Here is a 14,370-nt window from a genome sequence, read left to right as displayed (position 1 = left end):
ATTTTACAACAGTTCTATCTACATGAACCACTGCCCAACTCTTTTCTCCTGTGGCCCCATTTTTTTCTAGTTGAATTATCCATAACAGCAATGATGAGCTGTCCTCTGTGTGTGTCTGTGTATGTATGTGAATGTGTGTGTGTGTGTGTGTGTGTGTGTATGTGTGTAAGGGTGGGGCAGGGATGAAGATAATGGTAGGAAAGGTAAAATCTGAGTAACAGAAAAAGAGTGAGAAATGAGAAGACATACCACTGATAAAAAAAAAAAAAGAGAGAGAGAGATCAGAAACTGATGATTTCCTGGAAAATACAAATACTAAACCTTGGCCTTGAATAGAAAGCCTGAATAGACAAAGGAAGCATACGAGAAATTGAAAAGTTCATCAAGGACCTTCACCAGGCACAGGCAACCTTCAAGCAATACATCATTCTAACATTGTTGAATTATTGCAGAGTGTAGTAAAACATGGCAAGTTTCCCCACTCAATCTAATCAGCTGGCATAACATGGAGATCAAAATGCAAAAGACAGCATAGACCCATACACATACACACACACACATACACACACACACACACACACACACACAAGTAACAAGAGAACAGGATCAGTTACAGTGTCAATGATTAATGATGGCTGACATTTACTGAAGATTTACCATATACCATGGACTTATATACTTCACCCCAATGCTGGGAGGCAAGATCTCTTACTATTATTCCAGTTTTCTGGAGGAGAAACTGAGGCACGGAGCGATGAAGTAACTTCCCCATGTCACAAAAGCCATAATTCCAGTAAGTACTGAGAATAGGGTGAATACAAAATAAAATCCTCAAAGTAATATTGATGAACTGAATTTATCAATATGTTTTCACATTGTGACCACAAAAGGCTTATCCCAGGAATACAAGACTGTTCCCAAAAAAAGTAGGAAATTTATTAATGGATATCAGAATAGTAAGAGAATAACCTTCATATGAAAATCATTCTTGATAGCCAAAAAACCTACAGTCCCATTATGCTTAAAAATGAGACATTAAAACCACTTCCTTTCCAGAATGTCCTCTGCTACCCTGCTTTTCAACATCATACATTACATCCTGAGCAATGTAATAAAAGAGAAAGATTTAAGAAAACAGAAAAACTGAAAAGGAGAAAAAATAATCATTATTTGTAGATAACATAAGACAATTTGAGACTCAGAGAGAGGAGAAGAGGAGATGAATGGATAGATAGATACTAGAATAGAGGAGTTCAGTTAGACAGTCAGGTACAAGAGCACATAAAACCAAGAGCTTTTCAAAGAGTAGATAATATTTAATGCTGAAACCCTGAAGGCGTTGGACAAGGATATCCACTCTCACACGTATTAGTATTAGCTAATACTGTTCTATAGTTACAGATTGATACACTTAAAAATAAAAATGAAATAAAAGGTAGAAAAACTGGAAGAGATGAATAAACATCATTTACACACAATATGACCTCATTACTGATACCCAAAATAATCTGGGGAACAACTGTTACAAGCAAAAGGCAATAAAGTAAGGTAGGTGGATGAAAAATAACATTTAAAAATCAATACCTATGGTATATAAAAACAACCAGCTACAGACTTCAAGCTGTATTACAAAACCTGTAACCATCAAGACAGTATGGTACTGGCACAAAAACAGACACTCACATCAATGGAACAGAATAGAGAACCCAGAAACGGACCCACAAACGTATGGCCAACTAATCTTTGACAAAGCAGGAAAGAATACCCAATGGGATAAACACAGTCTCTTCAGCAAGTGGTGCTGGGAAAACTGGACAGCGACATGCAGAAAAATGAACCTGGACCACTTTTTACACCAGACACAAAAATAAACTCAAAATGGATGAAAGACCTAAATGTAAGACAGGAAGCCATCAAAATCCTCGAGGAGAAAGCAGGCAAAAACCTTTGACCTTGGCCGCAGCAACTTCTTAATTGAACGCATCTCCAGAGGCAAGGGAAACAAAAGCAAAAATGCACTATTGGGACCTCATCAAAATAAAAATCTTCTGCACAGCAAAGGAAACAATCAGCAAAACTAAAAGGCAACCGAAGGAATGGGAGAAGATATTTGCAAACGACATATCAGATAAAGGGTTAGTATCCAAAATCTATAAAGAACTTATCAAACTCAAAACCCAAAAAACAAATAATCCGGTGAAGAAATGGGCAAAAGACATGAATAGGCACTTCTCCAAAGAAGACATCCAGGTGGCCAACCGACACATGAAAAAATGCTCAATATCACTCGTCATCAGGGAACTACAAATCAAAACCACAATGAGATACCACCTCACACCTGTCAGAACGGCTAACATTAACAACTCAGGCAACAACAGATGTTGGCGAGGATGTGGAGAAAGAGGATCTCTTTTGCACTGCTGGTAGGAATGCAAGCTGGTGCAGCCACTCTGGAACACAATATGGAGGTTCCTCAAAAAATTAAAAATAGAACTACCCTATGACCCAGCAATTGCACTACTAGATGTTTATCCAAGGTATACAGACAGGTATGCTGTTTCGAAGGGACACATGCACCCCAATGTTTACAGCAGCACGATTGACAATAGGCAAAGTATGGAAAAAGCTCAAATGTCCATCGATGGATGAATGGATAAAGCAGATGTAGTATATACATACAATGGACTATTACTTGACAATCGAAAAGAATGAAATATTGCCATTTGCAATTATGTGGATGGAAATAGAGGGTATTATGCTAAGTGAAATTAGTCAGCCAGAGAAAAATGATATCACATGACTTTATTCATATGAGAACTTTAAGATACAAAACAGATGAACACAAGGGAAGGGAAGCAAAAATAATATAAAAACAGGGAGGGGGACAAAATATAAGAGACTCTTAAAGTGGAGAACAGAGGGTTACTAGAGGGGTTGTGGGAGGGGAGATGGGTAAATGGGTAAGGGGCATTAAGGAATCTACTCCTGGGGGCGCCTGGGTGGCACAGTCGGTTAAGCGTCCGACTTCAGCCAGGTCACGATCTCGTGGTCCGTGGGTTCGAGCCCCGCGTCGGGCTCTGGGCTGATGGCTCAGAGCCTGGAGCCTGTTTCCGATTCTGTGTCTCCCTCTCTCTCTGCCCCTCCCCCATTCATGCTCTGTCTCTCTCTGTCCCAAAAATAAATAAACGTTGGAAAAAAAAAATTAAAAAAAAAAAAAAAAAGGAATCTACTCCTGAAATCACTGTTACACTATATGCTAACTAACTGGAAAATATTTTCAACATTAAAATTTTTTTTAAGTAAAAAAAAAAAAACACACAGCTAAAACATGTAAAAAAATAAAAGACTCCACTTAAAATAGTACCAAGAAGATAATATACTTTTGAGAAAATTTAAATATTTTTTAAATATTTATTTATTTTTAAGAGAGAGAGAGTACAAGCAGGTGAGGGGCAGAGAGAGAAGGGGACAGAGGATCTAAAGAAGGCTGTATGCTGAAAGCAGAGAGTCCGACGAGGGACTCGAACTCACAAACCACAAGATCATGACCTGAGTCGAAGTGGGTGCCTAACCAACTGAACCACCGAGGCTTCCCAGAAAACTTATTTTTAAATAACTTAACAGTAAAGATGCAAGATCTATCATCTTTGATGAGAAACATTAAAGAAATAAATGAAGCAAGACATACTGTCCTCTTAAATAGTAAGATACAATATTAACAATATTAATAAAATTAAAATTAGTAAGTTACAAAATTAATAAAAATTTATAATATTAATAAAATATCAGCTCTATACCAAAGGTATCCATAAAATTTAATGTATTCCCTTCCTTCTTCCCCAACCCCAAATCAGGATTTCTTGAAAACTACAGCAGCTGATCCTGAAGTTTATATGAAAATGAAAAAAAAAAAAAAAGAAAAGAAAAGAAGGAAAAAATAACCAGGAAGATATTTTAAAAGAAAAGTAATGATATGGCACATCCCTTTCAGATATGGAAACATTTTATAAAGATAAGTGAATAGGTACATTGTTGCTTCTGAAGCATAAATTGGATAGATCAATGGAAAGGAATGAAGAGTTAAAAAAAGGCCCAATAAGGGGCACCTGGGTGGCTCAGTTCCAACTTCGGCTCAGGTCATGATCTCATGGTTTGTGAGTTCAAGCCCCACATCGGACTCTGTGCTGACAGCTCAGAGCCTGGAGCCTGCTTCAGATTCTGTGTCTCCCTCTCTCTCTGTCTCTCAAAAATGAATAAAAACATCAAAAGATTTTATTAAAAAAAAAAGAAACAGCCCAATACAAATAAATATTTAATATGTGATTTCAAAAAGCAGGGGAAGTATGTGTTATTCAATAAGTGGTATTGGCACAATAGAGTGGCCATCTGGAAAAATAATTAAGTATGAATCCTACTTCACTTCTTCATCAAGTAAATTCCAGATGGATCAAAGCTTTCAATAGAAATGTGAAATCATAAGGCATAGAACGCAGAATAAAATTTGGGAGAAATTAGTGTTGGGGAAGGGGTTGTTTGTAACTTTAAAATAGAGAAAGGCTTCCTAAGCAAGGGATAAAATCTAGAAGCCATTTAAGAAAACAGATAAATTCAGCTACGTAAAAATTAAAAATCTCTGCGGAGCCAAAAACACAACATAGTTAAAAGACACATGACAAACTGGTAGACAACAGGCTAATCTCTCAGTGCATACATAGCTCTTAAAACTCATCAGGAAAAAACCAAGAACACCATGAGATCCAGCAGTCTCACTTCTGGGTATATATCCAAAAGAATGAACATCAGGATCTCGAAGAAATATCTTCGCTTCACTGTGCATCACGTCACTATTCACAATGGCCAAGATATGCAAATAATCAAGTGTCCATTAACAGAGGAATAGATAAGGAATTCCCTTGGTGTATACATACAGGGGAATATTACTTCACCTTTAAAAAAATAGAAATCCTGCCATTTGCAACAACATGCATAAACCTGGAGGACATTATGTGAAGTGAAATAAGCCAGATACAGACAGAAAGACAAATACTCTAGGACTTATATGAGCTGTCTAAAGTAGCCAAGCTCATAAAAGGAGAGAATACAACATTGGGTTGTATTCCCCAGCAGCTAGGGAGAGGGTGAAATGGGGAGTTGTTATACAACAGGTTTAAAGTTTCAGTTATACTAGATGAATAGATTATGGAGAGCTGCGATACAACATTAGTCCCTGTAGTTAACAATACGGTATTATGCACTTCAAAATTCGCTAAGAAGGTAAATCTGATGTTGTGTTCTTAACATACACACCCACACAGGAACACAGGAAACTCTGGTAGGTGTTGGATATATCTATTATCTTGATTATGGTAATGGTATCACAGGTGCTTACGTATTTCCAAATTCACTGAATTGTACATTAAGACACGTGCAAAATATGTCACATCAAATATATGCAATTCTTTATGCATTAATTATACCTCAACAAAGCCATTTTTTAAAAAAAGGCCGACAATGAAATAGAATAATAAGCAAAGAACATTAACAGTCCACAGGGGAAAAAATAAGTAAAAATGGCTTTTAGATATATGAAAAAAAGAAATGTAAAGTAAGAGAATAGATACAGTTTTCCTGGTAGCAAAACTTTTGGAGTCTGAAAAGATCCATTGGTTGATGGTAGGCAGATGGGTATATCCAAATATTATTGATTGGAATATTAATTAAAGTAGCATTTTTGAGGAACACTCTAAGATTTCAATATGCTTAGCCTTTAACCCACTTCTATGAATTCATCCTTTAGCCACGCATATATTCATACTGTGGACTATTGTACAACCATTAAAAAAGAAGGTGTTCTGTATTATTGACATGAAAAATCAAAATTATAACATGTATAAAATCATTTATGTAGAAAAAATGAAAATTTTTAAAATTCTCAAATACATACACATTCATATGTAATAAATATATAATACCTAGAAACACATCTAGAAACTGTCAAGATTCTGTTGAAAATGGTAGGAGAGGGGCACCTGGGTGGCTCAGTCGGTTGACCCTCCGACTTCAGCTCAGGTCATGATCTTGCAGTCTGTGAGTTCGAGCCCCGCGTCAGGCTCTGTGCTGGCAGCTTGGAGCCTGGAGCCTGCTTTGGATTCTGTGTCTCCCTCTCTCTCTGCCCCTCCCCTGCTCAGGTTCTCTCTCTCTCTCTCTCTCTCTCTCTCTCTGTCTCAAAATAAATAAAAATATGAAAAAAAAAAAGAAAGAAAATGGTAGGAGAGAATTATAGAAGGTGTATTTGTCTTTTTCCTCCCTAAATGTATAGTTATTGTGTAATGAAATTTTTAAAAAATATTCACATATTTTAATCCAGTAAATTCCACTCATAGAAACTCTTTCTAGAAAGTGATCTAAAAATCTTGAAAGGTTTTATGTCTGAGAATTTTTATAAAAGTATGATTTTATACAGTGAGAACTATGTTAACCTACATGTAACCTAAATTTAAGTCAATGAGCAAATCCACAGGTAATGCTCTGTAGCCATTAAAATATTTAAAAAGAAATCATAAAATCATGAACAAATACTTATTCCAGGGTCAGACTGGAAACAAGAGAAAAATATGCAATATGACCAATTACTTAAAGATTGCCCTTCAATGACATAGTGCTATATAGTTTTCATGGGGGAAGGCCACTATTTGTACCTTGCAAATGGTAGACTTCCTAATCAAACAATTCTTAAATTTATGGCTTTAAGAAAATTTTAAAGAACAAGAGAAAGTACAGCATGGTTCACATGAAATCCTAGAAAATCAAAGAATATATTTAAATTAATGCATTCTAAGAGCTCCTGGGTGGCTCAGTCGGTGAAACATTGGATTCCTGATTTCAGCTCAGGTCATGATTTCACAGTTCATGAGTTCAAGCCCCACATTAGGCTCTGAGCTGACAGCCTGGAGCCTGCTTGGGATTCTCTCTGTCCCTCTCTCTGCCTCTCCTCCACTCACAGTATCTCTCTTTCTCTGAAAAACAAACATTTTTTAAAAATTAAAATAAAATAGGGATGCCTGGGTGGCTCAGTTGGTTGAGCATCTGACTTTGGCTCTGGTCATGATCTCATGGTTCATGAGTTCGAGCCCTGTGTCGGGCTCTGTGCTGACGGCTCAGAGCCTAGGGCGTGCTTCAGATTCTGTGTCCCCCTCTCTCTCTGCCCCACCCCTGCTTGTGCTCTATCTCTTTCAAAATTGAATAAACATAAAAAAAATTTTTAATAAAAATAAAAAGTAAAAAATTAAAATAAAATAATGAATTCTACCTTCTACTGGAATTAAATGTTTTTTTTCTCCTTAATCAGTGGCCAAACAAATTAGGCTGAATTTTCCTTTTCGTGCCTTTGTTAGGTCTTTGGGGGGGAAAAATTATATATCCAAAAGGTTAATGATAAGAAGATTGAAGAAAACAAGCCTCAATAATTCACAAACCAGATTATGAGTTGTTTTTTTTTTTTGAAAAAAAAAATTTTTTTAACGTTTATTTATTTTTGAGACAGAGAGAGACAGAGCATGAACGGGAAAGGGTCAGAGAGAGGGAGACACAGAATCCGAAACAGGCTCCAGGCTCTGAGCTGTCAGCACACAGCCCGACGCGGGGCTCGAACTCACGGACTGTGAGATCATGACCTGAGCTGAAGTCGGCTGCTTAACCGACGGAGCCACCCACCCAGGCACCCCATGAGTTCCTTATTCATGCAGCTGGCTATAATGCCACCAACACTTTTAAAATAAATTTCTAATTGTCCGAGATGTTTAGAAAAGTACCAAGTCACTTCCATAAATTACCAGTTTCTACAGATGTCACCTTTAACGCTACAAGCTACATGCACATGACAGAGAATGGAAACATGTTTTAACCCCATAGCTCTAGAAGAGTTTTTTAATACAAGGTTTAATTACAGAGCCCTAGAGATTTATCTTTGAAAAGTGACTCCATTTTAAATAGCCCTACTATTTAGATAAACAACCAAAGTGTTTCTTAAACCGATAATAATAGACCCCCCAAAATGTCAATGGATAAAAGCCTGACCAAACCAAAGCCTGAGAAATGAAAAACAGTGAGAGGACTTTTCAAATCAAAATAAAGCAGAAAATTCGAAGATTTGCAATATTTTGTCTTATTTTGGCCCTTCCTGCCTCCAATTTTCCCACAACTAATTACCTCCAAAATAGAAGGTAAATGTGCATTTTTTTTTCTAATTACTTTTTTTCCCCTAATTATATTGTTTAAGTTTCTCAGACCTTAAACTAGCAGTCTGTTTCATCTCTGTGGTCTCAGCACCTGGCATGGTGCCCAGTTCTGTGCCTGGCCTATAAGCAGTCAATAAATCACAAGCTGGAGTAGATGTGTGTGGTGACCACTTATTTGTTGTTTGAATATATTCATCCTGTACTCAGTCATCATCAGTCAACTTGGAGATATAGGCTCCCGACCCCTTGATGCAGTTCCCTGAACTTGTGGTCTTTGGTTAGGGAGACTGAGCGCAGACCTGGGTCACTGCTTTCTTTGCCAAGGGATGGGGGCTGTGAACTAGGGACAGTTCTCAGGCCCAGTGACTTGTCCTGTCCTGAGACAAGAGACCATGGCTGGACATTCTGCTAACTGACTCTTCCTAGTGATGCCAAACTCTTTATAAAACCCCATCAGGAGCTTTTAAGGTATCAAAATATTATATATATTAAAATCAAAACATAAAGCTCTCCTGAGACAAAAAAGACAATTTGAGTAAATGGAAAGAAACACAGTCCCAAATAACTTACCACTTTTACCCTATCAAACTGGCAAATACTAAACAGAGGATAATATGCATTGTTGGGGAAGGAACTTGGAATCTGACTCCCTCAGATACACCGTTGGTGGGTATTAATGAGAAGAAAATATCTGGATGGCAATTTGGAAATATGAACCAAACTGTCTTTAAAAAGAGCATACCTTTGATCAGGAATGTCTATTCACTGGAACATATTTTAAGGACATAACTAAGAAGTATATGAAGATTTAGCTCTGAGGATAATCATTCAAATACTGGCTTTTAATAGTAAAAAACTGAGAAAAAAAAAAAAACCCTAAATGTATGATGACAGGGAACTGCTTAAATTGGACGTCTCCATTCCATGCAAAACCATGGGCCATTAAAAATATTTATCATGAGGGGTGCGTGGGTGGCTCAGTCGGTTAAGCCTCCGACTTCAGCTCAGTTCATGATCTAGTGGTTGGTGGGTTTGAGCCCTGCATCAGGCTCTGTGCTGACAGCTCGGAGTCTGGAGCCTGCTTGGGATTCTGTGTCTCTCTCTCACTCTGACCCTCCTCTGCTCACAACCCTGTCTCTCTTTGTCCCTCAAAATAAATAAACATTAAAAAAAATTTTTTTTAATATTTATCATAGAAAGCTATCCACGATCAATATTAATTAAAAACATGTTATTAAACAGAATGTAAATTACTCTCATCTCTGTATACATAGTGTATTTGTATGTACATACATGGAAAAGACAGACAGTAAAATATCCACGTCAAAATGTTAGCAGTGTTAACATCTCCAAGTAATAGTATTTTGTTTTTTTTGTTTTTTAAGAGAGAGAGAGTGAGCAAGAGGGGCAGAGGGAGAGAGAATCTCAAGCAGACTCTAGCTCAGCACTGAGCCAGACATAGGGCTTCATCCCATGACCTGAGCCAAAATCAAGAGTCAGATGCTCAACTGACTGCGCCATCCAAGTGCCCCACTGAGTGGTTAGTTTTGAAAGAAATCGTATATTCTAATGATTTTACAATCAATTATGAATTATTTACCTTATCAAGGGTCTTTTTTTTTCCCCCAAGGGTCTTTCAAATAACCTTAAAACTAAGGCTAACCCAAAAGAAAAGATTTTAACAAGTCCCTAAAGGTTAATCTCAAACTCCCAAATCACGATTTGAAAGCCACGAAAGTACTCACACACGGACAAGAGCTGTACTATTTGTCACCGAGAAATGTAAAGCTCTGAACACTGTTTACATCATCAAATTAAATGACAAACAAGAAGTTGGGGAAATGATAGCCAGAATTTTGATAAAAGGGCTAATAATTATAACTGTGTAAAGAGCCCTCACAAATCAATAATAAAAATGTCAGCATCATAGATGTTTATTTTTTATTTTTTTTAATGAGTGAAAAAATAAGAAGAGGGCCCTGCTAACCCATACGGTACATTTGTACAGATGTTGGAAGGTGCCCTTTTCCCTGGGCAGAGGCCCAGGGGAAGCATGGCTGCAACTCAGCCCCAAGCTCCCCTCATCCAAGACACCACACAAGTGTAGCTAGGGCAAGAGCCAGATCTTTAATAAAAAGAAATATAAATGACCAATAAACATCTGAGAAAATGCTAACTTCCTTAATTATCAAACTGAAAGTTAAAACAAAAGTACCCTTCTATTTTGCCTCTCGAGTTGACAAAAAAATTGTAATTCTCATTTACTGAGGACATGATGTGCAAAAGACACTCTCCACCACTGTAGGAAGAAAAGGCTTTACACTCTTTCTAGAAGTCATTTTCAAATTACAAATCAAGAACCTAAAAATATTTATGTCTTTTCATTTTTATACTTCCAGAAACCTATTCTGAAGTAATAACCAGAGATACAAAGATTTATATACAAGCATGATTTATAATAATGAAAAAGTAAAAACAGCCTAAATAAAAATAGAAGATAGCTGATTTCATCTTTAAGTGTTATGTAGAATACTTAAGAAACAAGTAAAATGCTAATAATAGAGCATTAAATGGAAAGCCCTGAATGGCATGAATGTTGTAAAAAGGGCGGATAATAATTTATATATTCTTTTATAACCACATTCATATGCAGGCACTTACTAGACACTGTAAGAAAATATACAGTGTTAGGATCCTGGAATTATGAATGATTTTTCCTCTGTAACTTTCTCTAGTTTCCAGTTTTTCCTAATGGCCATATATTATGTTCATAATCAGAAAGTCTCCACCCGGGGCGCCTGGGTGGCGCAGTCCGTTAAGCGTCCGACTTCAGCCAGGTCACGATCTCGCGGTCCGTGAGTTCGAGCCCTGCGTCGGGCTCTGGGCTGATGGCTCAGAGCCTGGAGCCTGTTTCCGATTCTGTGTCTCCCTCTCTCTCTGCCCCTCCCCCGTTCATGCTCTGTCTCTCTCTGTCCCAAAAATAAATAAATGTTGAAAAAAAAATAAAAAAGAAATAAAAAAGAAAGTCTCCACCCAAAATGGCGCTTAAAAAAAACACACACACACATGAAAATCCCGATGTACACTATAAAATAGTTACAATGAAAGCCTGGGAGATGGCCTTCGAAGCAGTTTAGCCTATCATGCTGAAAGGCTGCAAAACAGTGATTTACAAAATTGTCCAGCCTAGGGTCAGTACAATAAAAATCTCAGAATCATAACCTTTCAATTTCCTCCATAGTCCAGGAATACTGGTGCAACAACAAAATCTAGTTAGTCCAAAAAGCTCTCAGTGGCGTGTTCAATTTTCACCTGGACAAGCATGGGTATGCTGCAATAGAAAAACTTGCAACTTGTAATTAAATGTATCCCAGGTATCTACCACACAGGTATTTCATTGTTTAGGAAGGATCAGGAAGACAAAAAAAGCATACGGGTCTTTTAAATGAGGAAAGAGAGAAACAATCACTACCCCAGTCTATTTCAACCTCAGGATACTAGAAGTGATCAATGAATCGTGTACCGAGATTTGCGGGCAAATTCAAAAAGCAAATTTGTGGTTTCACGTGGCTGAACAGAACACAAACCACACCGGTTAGGCTGTTTACTAAAATTGACAACAAATACGAATAAAAAGACAAACTGTAGCCCTTCGCTCCTGGCTCCCACAAGCCCTGTAAGAATACGTGCTTTTATTTAGACTTTGAACATTCAAAGAATATAACGATTTTTGAAAATGTAAGATACAGTATTTGAGGTCTGATCATTTCTGCACTATAAGAAGGAACATATGGGGGAGGGGAAACCAGGTAGGCATGGGAGAGAAAGGGGCAATTGCAAATTTCACTTTTGAATCCACAACCAAAAGATATACTTACCATGAGTTTCTGTTTCAAACTCTTGTGTTGATTCCCATAGCCAAACACTGCTTTGGTTTGCTCCTATTTACAGACTTCATTTCCATTTTCAAAAAAAACTCCCTCCACCCTTCCCCCGCCCCGTCTTTTTTATTATTTTTTTTTTTCTTTCCTTGACAGAAGTTTGGCAACTGCAGTGATTCTGTAAGGCCATTTTCTCCCCCAAGTTCATATTGTGTACTTTTTGTTCCCTACTGTGGATGCTCTCGGGTATGTTGATAAGCAAATAATTTCATATTTTCTACAAAGACTCCATTAAAGAGCCTGCAGGAAATCCAGTGATGCAATCTCATACAGCTTAACTAACAGACTCCAGCGCCCGTCTGGCATGATCTATGTACCAGCTTGTAGAAGCAGGTAGATGAGTCACTCGCTCGGCCCTCCAGGGAAAATGCAAGTCTACGTTATGGAAAAAAATAAATTGTGGAAAAAAATAAATTGTCGTTAAAAAGTAACAGAAACTCAAACTTGCCGACAACTGCTTTTTATTTTTAAAGGAAGTCATATTCTGTGCTCTCCGTGTTCCTCCTATAGCTTAAAAACAACTGGGCTCATCACCAAGTCTCTCCCAAGAACACTCAGGCAGAGTCTGAGTCAAGGCTGCCTCCTCTACAGAGAATTTTCTCCAAGGGAAACCATGCAGGTACAGCCTACTGAGTGGAAGGAGTTCCTCTCCTTCTTAGTCATTCCCCAGCTTCAAATTATACGAGGGTTGGAAACTCCTACACCCATTTGTTCTATTTTGAAAAATAGCTGGAAGCCGATAATTGGGCAAATCCAAAAATACAAGGCTGTTGAGACATAAACCCAACAAAGCTACAGGTGAGGGAGGCATAGCAGCAGTGAAGTGTACTGAGAGAGGCAGGGACTTCTTGGGGGGGGGGGGGGGAGCAGATAAATGCTACCCGGAACAAGCAAGCAGGTGGGCTTTTCCATTGTGTAGACTAGGTAAGCGTTATTTTCAAATGTCTCCCTGGTGGAATGACTATTTTACAATGTAACCTTTAAATTTTTCTCTTTTATCACAAAAGCAGTGCAAGCTCACTAAAGCAAACTAGAAAGACAAGTAAGAGACAGTAGTATCTATAATTTCTCCAGAGAGCAAACCACTGTTAACCTATTGTGGGGTTACTGCTATTATTATTGATGCTTTATTTTCTCTGTCTGTAAACTTTCCAACACAATACATCATGAACATTTTCTCCTGCCATTAAATATTTTTCTAAATAGGATTTATTATGCTTGCAGAGAATCCCACCATCTCACCAAGCACAGAAACCAATCCTTTGGAGCTAGGCGCTAGAGGGATTTTCTGATATTTTGCTTTCAAAAATAATGCTACAATTAATAGCCTTGATTATTTCTTTAAGACAAATCCCTACAACTGGAATCCAGGTGTCCTGTCAACAAGTAGGCCCATTTCAAACGGTTTTACCACACTGCCTTCCAGAAAGTTTACAATAATTTATAATCCTCCTAGAAAGGTATTTTCCTCAAACCCAGTTTTTTTTATAACTTTTGTGCATTATCTACTCATGTTCTTTGACCATATTTCTATTGAAGCATCTGTCCTTTATTAAAATGCTTTCAAAGATATGTAAGATACACATATTTTTAAAAGGAGACACCGAGACTCCAAAGCAGCTAAAAAAAAAAAAAAAAAAATCGTGGTCTGCAGAGGAAGAAAAATGTATGTAAAGGGACTTGTAACCTAGAAAAAGTCCTCCAACATGAAAATCTTCCAAGAGCTACAATCCATTATCCATTTTGTCCTGGTTAGCAGTTACTGACTTCTGAGAAAATTGACTTCAGAGACCTTAAATCCTACATATCACACAATAGGATACCAGAGGAGATTTTATTCCAGACCTAAATGAATGGTCATTATATATGCCTGATGTAAAATAATATATTACCTAATAATTGAAGTGAAACCACAGATACTATTCTTATCCTTCTATTATTTAATACCTTTCCTGAACACTGACTAAACTACTGGCTTGGTAATATTGTCTGGCAATAGGTGTCCCTGAATTATATTTAGTTAGGAGGAAAAGGAGTAGGGAAGAGGAGGAGAAGGGGAGAAGAAAAAGGAAGAAGGAGAAGGGGGAAGAGGGGGAGGAGGGGGAGGAGGAGGAGGGGGAGGAGGAAGGGGGAGGAGGAGGGAGGGGAGGAGGCAGGGGGAGGAGGGAGGGGGAGAGGAAGGAGGGAGGGAG

The 14,370-nt window shown here is 37.8% G+C and overlaps 1 protein-coding gene across 5 annotated transcripts in view; it reads right to left on the bottom strand.

Moving 5' to 3' along the window:
- The window catches only part of GRHL2 (grainyhead like transcription factor 2), a 179,940-nt gene that overhangs the window by 156,127 nt on the left and 9,443 nt on the right, over window positions 1-14,370 (bottom strand). The window contains exon 1 of one of the 5 annotated variants that reach the window (XM_040494138.1): window positions 12,116-12,140. The exons of the other annotated variants lie outside the window; for them this stretch is intronic. The gene's annotated coding sequence lies outside the window, so the exon portion shown is untranslated. Of the gene's footprint in view, window positions 1-12,115; window positions 12,141-14,370 lie in introns of those variants that run through there. 5 annotated transcript variants of the gene reach the window in all.

This window comes from Herpailurus yagouaroundi, unplaced genomic scaffold (assembly GCF_014898765.1).
Source record: "Herpailurus yagouaroundi ecotype Mexico unplaced genomic scaffold, PumYag 186, whole genome shotgun sequence".
Taxonomy (NCBI): Eukaryota; Metazoa; Chordata; class Mammalia; order Carnivora; family Felidae; genus Herpailurus; species Herpailurus yagouaroundi.
The sequence above is the reverse complement of the archived record's forward strand: the minus strand, read 5'-3'. Positions and strand labels throughout refer to the sequence as shown.